The sequence below is a fragment of the Miniopterus natalensis genome, chromosome 15 (assembly GCF_054644295.1).
Source record: "Miniopterus natalensis isolate mMinNat1 chromosome 15, mMinNat1.hap1, whole genome shotgun sequence".
Lineage (NCBI taxonomy): Eukaryota > Metazoa > Chordata > Mammalia > Chiroptera > Miniopteridae > Miniopterus > Miniopterus natalensis.
Window position 1 is genome coordinate 38,624,181 of NC_142095.1, and position 8,916 is coordinate 38,633,096.

General features: G+C 46.2%; 1 long non-coding RNA gene across 2 annotated transcripts; it reads left to right on the forward strand.

Annotated features, from left to right (window-relative positions):
• Positions 1-66: 66 nt before the first annotated feature.
• Positions 67-7,015, forward strand: LOC107530634 (uncharacterized). 2 transcript variants are annotated; one of them, XR_001602550.2, is made up of 4 exons: positions 67-864; positions 4,524-4,585; positions 5,213-5,345; positions 6,432-7,015. It is a non-coding gene; the product is annotated as an uncharacterized LOC107530634 (long non-coding RNA). The 2 variants fall into 2 exon arrangements; XR_001602549.2 differs by having other exon boundaries at positions 68-850.
• The last annotated feature ends 1,901 nt before the right edge of the window (positions 7,016-8,916 follow it).

Here is an 8,916-nt window from a genome sequence, read left to right on the forward strand (position 1 = left end):
GGGCGGTCGAGGGCACGGCGGCGGCGGCGGGAGGCACTCGCTCGGCGGCGGCCGCGCGGAGCCGGACTCTGGAGGCGGCGGCGGCGTGGAGCTCGCAGCAGCCTTCCACGCGAGTCTGTGCCCCGCGGGCGCGCCGACCGACCGCAGCGACCGCGTCCCCCCCACCCACCCCCGGCCCTTCTGGCCAACTGCCGCTCTCTCTCCCTCCCTCTCTCCGGACTCCTCTTTCCCCTGGTGTTCTCAGAGAAGAAAAAAAAAATTTTTTTTTAAGTTGCAGAACCAAGGGCTGCTGAAAAGAGAGAGGGAAGGGGGGGAAAAAAGAAAGAAAAAAACTCCACTTTGCCTATGCGCATGCGTGATGAGGCCGGCCTATGACAAACTCCACAGGATTTTAAAGCCGTACCACGGGCTGGGGTGCAGGGGGCGGGATGCAATCCCTGCTCGAGCCCCCTTCTCTGGGCTCCCCATCCCCCCAGCATCTGCCGAAAGAGAGAGGTCCCCTCCGCAGCCGCCGCCTGCCAGCCGCAGCTCTCTTCGCTCCTTCCAAAACCAAAGACCTGCAGGAGGCTGAACCCCAACTTCCCGGGCTGGACTCTCTGGCTTGCCTGTCCCAGGCCGCTTGCACTGGGGCTGCTGCGCTGGCAAGGAACCTCTTGGAAGACCTCCTCTGCATTCTTACCCCTGGGGTCCCTAAGACTGGGGGGAGGGGGGGTGCTGGAGAATAGGGTAGGCTCACACAGCCTGCAGCACCCCGGTGTAGTAGATTTGGGTACCTGGGTGCAAGATTGAGCATCTGACTGGGACCCTGGCGCATCCAGATACAACGCGTGGTCTTGCCCAGTGGATCTTGGTGAGTGCCCTCAGGTGAGAAAGAAGCTTGCGAAGTTCAGCAAAACCCAGTTCCTGACACTGGAATGTCTTGACGCTTCCAGACACCTGTGATTGTTGGGACCCAGGCCGGGCAGGGTGGGTGGATGAGTGGCCTCCACCTTCAGGCCCCCAAACGATGCCTTACACTGGAGCACAGTTCTTGTTCTCAATCCCCCCCATTCTCCAGACATCCCTGGTGGAAGATCAGCACACACACACACACACACACACACACACACACACCCCTCAGTTTCAGTCATCCATGTGGCATGCACTTGACCTAGGGGCAAAATCCATAGCCAAGGTACTTGAGGTGGTGGCTGTTTTGTTTTTCTACTTTTCTACCCCAATCCCACCCCTGGCTGATCATCCCAGTCTATGAGGGGGAGGCTCTGGTGACTCTGTAACACCCTTCACAGGCCCTTCCTGGTCCTTACTTCTCTCAGCTGAGTGGACCCCTCCTCAGTGTGGAAATGTCAAGTGTGGGCTTTCCACAAATTCCAAGAGATGCCCTTGCTTCTGCAGGGCTGGCTTTCTTTCTCGAGGGGCACACACAGCTTTAAAGAAGGGGAGCCCAAAGTTATCAGAGATCCCCCTGGGACATCTCTCCTTCACCTCCTGAGTCCACTTTCCCTTCATGCTCTCTAAGCCTTCACCACTTAAGGATCTCATGGGAATTTTCTACTTTTCCAGCCTAGCCTGAGATCTGCCCATGGGAGACAATGATCTAAACAAGAGGGGTCTCTGTCTGGTGAAACCGTCTTCCCCCAGTTCCTCTCCCCACTCTGTTGTGCCCAGCCACTGCATGGCATTCTCCTGGCTGGGGAAGCACGGTGCCTCTGTGCGGGCAACTCAGAGGATGCCCCTCACACCTATTCCTTGGACCCAGTTCATAGGGGGAGGCACTGAGAGGTGGCAGGAAATGAGCTGGCTAAGAATGCAGCTCCCAGAGGGTGCTGAAGCCACTGGGCACCTGAGTGCCTGGAGGCAGTACACTTAGATGGTCCTGTCCCTAAGAAGGAAAGGGCCCTTAATGTGAGAATTTGCTCCATTCAAGCAAGTCATTCCAGAAGCACTGGCTACTATCAAACCACAAACTGTTTTTTAACTGCTGTGTTTTGAATTATCTGAATAATTTTCTGTTTCTTTTCAATTGCCTTTGCCTGTTTGTGTAGACACAACCCCAACAGTTTTATTTCCTGCTTTGCTGTCTTTCCTCTAGTGGAAGGTGGTGTTAGGTAGTAGTAAAGGGTATGAATGACATCTAGAGTTCCAATGCCCTCTCTGTCACTTTCTAGGTATGAAAACTTGGACAAATCATTTGGCCTCTGAGTGCCTCAGAATCCTCTTAAACATGCACACAACAACAACAAACAAACAAAAACAGAAATATAATGACACAACAGAAATGTAAAGAGAAATGTAATGACCTCCCTGATAAAGATGCAGTGAAAATGCTAAGAATGACCCTGAAAATCAGGGATGCAGGGAGAATGAACAGTAATGATCATGGCACACTTAGGGTGGGTCAGGCACTCAGTGGGCACTCAATACCTGCTCTTCTACAAAAAGCAGCTTTGAAAACAGGTTTTAAACTCCTTTGGTGGCAAAACTAGACCTCACATGACAAGGCCATTTATAGTCTTAATTTATCCCAGTTGGAGTGAATGTTCATACTGTTCACAGAAGAAATATGAACAGTGTTGGATTACTGGGTACTTCCCCAGACCTCACGGGGGCTGTTTGCAAAATAAATAATCATATGCCCTATTTTATCTTTCAAAAAAATTCCAAAATTTCCGACAAACCTATCTAACCCCAAGGACTTCAGATGAAGGAGTGAATTTTATCTGATGATATGAATAATGGGTGTACTGAGATTACACCCCGTGAGGATGCAATAACCTCTGTGACAGTGTTTTCATGGCTGTAAACCCAGTGCCTGGCACTTAATAGGTACACAATAATATTTGTTGAATGACCAAGTGAATGCATGCATGGATGAAAAGATTATTTCCAGAGAAAAATGTCAAGGGAGACCAACTGGAAACCCACTTTGACCCTTTAGTCAGGGGGTGCTGCTCTGGAAAACCAGGCTCAGTCCCAAGAGCTAGTCCCAAGATGAGTATTTAATGATTTGCATGGGCAATGAACAGTGGGAAGGAGGGGAATCCATTCCTCTCTCTTTCCATCTTCAAAGGCCCTCTTCCAAGGAACTCCAGGTTGTGGAACTCCACCTTTCCCTCTTACAAGCCACGTGTGCATTTGAATGTACGTACGCAGATTGAGTCATCTGCAGACACACTGGCAAGGCATCACCGTGCTCCACTCATTAAAAATGCTTTTGAGTCTGTGGAACAAATAAATCAATATTTTTGGCTGCTCTCCCAACAGGGTTATTTCATAAAACAGAGTGCAAGATAAGGAATTTATGAACGATCGCATCCTTGTGCGGCCATTCCCACTGGGAGAAAACAGGGCCTGGGTTGACATTCTGGGAAAATCTACCCCCCTTTTATGCCAGGCAAATAATATTTTATGGCCCTGGGTTTATGGTGGTGTTTTAATGATCCACTGTAGAAAGCGGTTTTCTCTCCAGTCACTAGAATTTGTCAAGAAGGGCTGGAGGCCATAAAAGAGGGATGGGCTCCAGGGACAAACAGGCTCCTTCTTCTGAAATAAACTAATTGACAGTCCCAAAGTGTTTACCCCTTCCCCTCAGAGTCAAGACCAGCTGGGCTGCCTGGGAGGGGCTCCCAGATGGAGCACTAAACGGGACAAAGGGGCCGGAAGGGGGTCAGGGGCTTCCTCACCACCACATGGCCACAGTCAAAGTAATATCGTCACATTGAGTTGTCACTGGCCGCTGGCCTAGGGGGGACAAAGGCTCCCTTGAGGTTAGAGGGCATTTTTGGACACTGAGCTGACTCAAGGAGGCTCGTTGAAAGTCTAAAACTCTCCTCGCACTGGGCCTAATCACAGTGACTTCCTAACTTAAAGCCCTCATTATTTTTATGGTCCAGTGCTTTTAGTGCGGCCTGCATGGATGCTTGGATTTTTTGAGCTTTAAGTGATATTAGGGTCAAAGAGACCTGAGTCTGAATCCCAGCTCAGCCTTTTACTGACTGAGTGACCCTACAGGGGTCACTTACCCTTCGGAGCCTTGATCTCCTCACCTGTGAAGTAGATTATACAGGGTGTCCTTAAAAAAATGTATACACACTTTAACAGCTGATAGCTCAATTTTGAAAATAAAATGTATTTTAATAAACGCTGCCTTTATAATTATTCAAAGTATATGTATACACTTTTGGGGCACACCCTACATTAGGGATGTTCTAACAATTGAGGTCATGCACAGAAGGTCTTGGTCCAGCATCTGCCCCTGGCAGAAGCTGCTGTGGTTATTTCAACACTAGGAATGTCTGTCCCCGGGTCTTGGGTAAAATCCTGAGACAGATGAGTTGCCTTAGGAGGGAGGAGGCAGAGGTCCTGGAAAAATGGAGAGAGATGTGGGAGGCAGTTATAAGATTATCTGCCATGGCTGCCTGACGGAATTCAATAAGGGTGAGGCCAATAAGTGCTGAGATGATAATGAATATTGCGTAATAATAATTGCTGGTAACATTTACTGAGCTCTTACTATGCGCCAGATGCCGGCCAGTGTGTGGACTCTTCATGCCATTGCTGTGTTTCATCCTTGCTGCTTCATAAGGTAAACCCGCATATTATTCACACGATGTGGAGAAAAGGAAAGGTTCAGAGAGAGCACAATTTCCATAAGCCCGAGGCGTTTTAGTGTTTAAACCCTAGAGTTGGAACCCTGCTCCTCTGACTCTAAATAACAGAGGCTTAACCCCCATACTTTATCTACCTATAAAGACAAAACTATCTTTTGAAAGGTGTTTCCCTGGTTTCCAAATGTGCCCACACTTTCCCCTTGGCCTCTCCTACGTGTGAGCTTTACCTTAAGTGGGAAGAGTCTTTCTTGAAAGCTCTGATTTACTCCACCGACACCAAACATAACTCCCACCAGAACCAGCTGCACCAGGAAAGCCGGGTTCAAGTCCGATTCAGTGGCTCTGTCAAAGATGTGTCCTTATTTCATTAACTGACTTACTACGAAGCTGTGACTTGCCTGCCTCATTCCACCACCACCATCAGGAACCGCAGCAGCCATCCTGGGCGCTCGGCCTTGAATCCTGACCTTGCCTGGGCAGTGTCCTTTGAATTCCCTGCTCTCTGAACAGGGCTGGGCTGGCACTCCTCCTGTGATGAGGACAGGGCTCTCTCTCCCCTGTGCAGCTCAGGTCACAGCATGCCTCTGCTTAATATCCTTCAGGGACTCCCCATTCACCAGGTGAAGCCTCAGCAAGTCAACCTGCCTGGACGGCTCATCACGGTGCGCCCCTGCTTCTGCTGTTCCCTCTGCCTGAAATGCTGTTCCTCTGGCCTGGGCACCCTCACTCCATCAGGTCAGTGTTTCTGTGTTCACATGACCTTAATGCAACCCCTACTTTCCCTGCCAGTGATTCTTTGTGTGGTTCCCCTCTTCCACCCTGATCTAGAATCATCTTATTTCTGCACGCATGTTTGCTTGTTGGTTTTCTTTCCCCCTCACTAGAACGCAAGCTCCAGGGGGGAAGGGGTTTCACTTTTCTTGTTCAAAACTATAACCTCCAGTGACTGGCACAGAGAAAAAGCTCAGGATAAATGAATGAATGAATGACCATGCCCATAGCCAGGCAAAGGCTAAGCAAGGGTTTGAACTTCGGTAATTTGACTCTAAAGAACAGAGGCTTAACCACCAAGCTTTATTCACCTATAAATAAAGACAGAACTTTTTAAAAAGGTGTTTCCCTGGTTCCCAAAATGCATGCACACTTTCCCCCTCACCTCTGCCGTGCAAGACTTACCTGAAGTGGACGGAATCTGAGAACAGACATAGTTTTCCTCTGAGGACAGACTGTATTCCACTACTCTCCCTCCTGTCATACTGTTTTTTTCTGAAAAGTTGTTTTCTCTTCACTGGTCTTTTCTTATAAAATGGTCAGTCTTATCTATTCCATATTTTATGTGAGCCACTGGGTATCTAGATACTGGAGTTAGAACATAGATTCACCATTTCTGGGGAACACAAGTCCCTTTACTGACATGAAAGAAAATTTATTATCTGAGAAAGAGAAGAAAATGCTGGAATTTTTATTTTTCCTATTTTATTTATTGTTTTCAATTATCAATAGGGTCTGCTTAAATCTGCGCGTATTCTCAATAATTACTCTTGTTCCCAAACAACCCATTACACAGCCATACTCCTTTGGGTACATAAGAGCAGGTTTTTGAAACTCTTTAGTTCTGTTCTGTTATTTAAAAGGAGTTTCTAGAAAACTGTAATTTTTTCCAAAATTTTGGACTTAAACATGCTGTTAATACTAAGAATACTAAGAATACTTAGTATTCTGTGGCTGGCAGAATACTACATTCTCATTAGAAAGCCATTAAATAATGCTCAGATTCGGTTCTAACTAGATTCTAATATAGATCAGATCTATCCCTTCAAGGTAAGAAGCAAGAACAGCCCCCCGTGCATGACCTGGAAAGCCAGCCAGGAGGACACATTCAAATGAGTGCTACAATGGACTTGCCCTAGGAGAAAAAGAGCATCCTGGCATCTCAAGGCTGATTAAGACTGTGAACATCTCTTCTTGTCAGTTGCAGCCGCATGACTCTGGATTTGTAATAGCAAACCAGTAAATGAGAAAAATTTTAAGAGAGATGCATAACAGCCAAATATCCAAATAAAAAGGCCAGAATTTAACTATCTAGTCAATTACTTGGTCTTCCTGACAACAAACTGCGCACCAAACATCTAAGAAGCTGATGGCATTTTTTAACTTTTCAAGAATGTTCTGACATCGTAACAATTTCACATCTTATAGAATTTTAACTGGAGTGGCTCTAATACAATATCTTACTTCTATGAAAATATTCTCAACCTATTTGAAAGGGACCACAGATAATTCTAGATAGCAGAATTAAATCCCAAGTCTTTTTAATTTTGTGTACTTTGCCCCTATAATTACCAATGCTCAGTAAAGTGACACTGTTATGATTTCCCAAACCTGTCTCAATAAATCAGTGAATTTTGGATAAAAGCTTTTTTTCTCCACCCCGTTTAATCCTTGATTCACTCTTCTGTAAGTGTCCATTAAGGTCAAGTGACAATTCATTGACTTTGAAAAACATGAGAAACACTCCCAGGGTAAAAGATCCCAATGTCGCTGAACGTATTTAAAGTAAGTGGTTTTGACTTAAGCAAAGATTTCTACTTAACCCAGAAGAAAAGCAGCCACTCCTTGGAAATACCACAGAATTCAGGAAAGTGAAATGAGTGATTGCAAAGGATTAAATTTACCTATTGCAGCCGGTACATATATCTACTGAGTATATACAGGAACACGATGGCTCCACTCACGTGTCATTTGTGGACAGCCCTCTTCTCCTCAACCCAGGAGCATGATCCTCTCAGTCATGCAGATATGTCATAACAGAGATTAGTCGGTACATAAGCGCCATCCTTTCCTTATTCTGTGTGCTCAATTCAAGGATGTTTGAATATATCTTCTTGCTATTTAAAATGGGACTCAATCAGTATGATAACCGCATCTACTTCAATATTCAACAACAGAAAATAGAAACAAATCATAAATTTCGAGAGTCCGTTGATTGGGACTGAATTATAGCTAAAGGAAATAAAGAGCAGTTTAACACACATGGAGGAAAAGCACATGAAAAGTCATAGCTGTAGGCTTGACTGAAAGGCCACCCATTCATTCATTCATTGATTCATTCATTCATTGTTTTGTCTGTTCACTCAACAAATATCCACAGATCATCTACTGTGGATCATCAACCACTCATTTAATAAGTATTTATGGTACACCCATTCATTCATTCCTAAAATTAGTATTGTATATGCCAGATCATGTCAGCTTGTCCATCTTAGTCTACAATTATTGTGCACTTACTAGGTGCTAAACCTGAACAGGCTTCATAAGAAAGTCCCAAATGCGTGGGCGAGATGGAAGCCCCCGAAACATGTTTGTAAATATATCCTGCTGCTGGGGCGAGGTCACTGGGCCTGTGGCCTCTCAGCTCAGTGGGTTTGGAACAGGGCTTAAAGGGCTTAAGAATCAAGTTCAACAATAGGGATTTCTCCTGTGCTGACTGGCCACCTTAGAATCCCCAAGGGGGTTCAGCAAGAGAAAAGGGTTGACTCCCGCCCAGTGGGTCACCATCAGAAGAGTCATTTGCGTACTGTCATATACCTAATGCAGTGGTCACATGGCCAAAATTCAATTGCTTCTTTTTATTTATTTTTTGTTTTGAACCCAGCTGTGCATTCTCATAACGGTACATTCTTCAGTTCGCTTCCAAACATCACTGTTCGTGACGGAGAGTTTTCATTTGGGCAATAAAACGGTGAACATAGTTTTGAACTGTGTCCCCGGGAGTTTGTTTCACAGGTGGTTCATCTGTTTCTACCTTTTTTAATGTTTGCCGTTCCTCGATTCCCTACTACATGCCAGGAGCTGTGCAGCAATGGAGGTGCAGAAATGAGTGAGCTGTGGCTCCTGCTCTCAAGGGCTAGCAATGGAGCAGGATATCCAGGCACATGCAGTAATGATGCGCAGTGTAATGCTTATTAACCTTACACAAGGAGGTATGTTGAGTCACAACAACAGAGGAAAAGCAGACCTGCTATTAAAGAAAGAAGAGAAAGGACTATGTCATCTCTGGAGACAGGGCACCTCATCCGGACACTCAGAGCTGTTGCCTGGCCAGCACGGTTGCCCCCTTCCTCTGGGAGGAGCACCCATTGGATTGTCCTTGGAGGATTCACCTCTGCTCTCTAACAGGCCAGGTGACTTGGCAGGGCCGGCTTCCCCCCATGATTCAAAGAATGAGCATGTGACTCAGGCCTGGGCAGTCAGAGAAGAGTCTTGTGACACTGATTAGACAATGAGAGATGGTCTCGAGATTTTG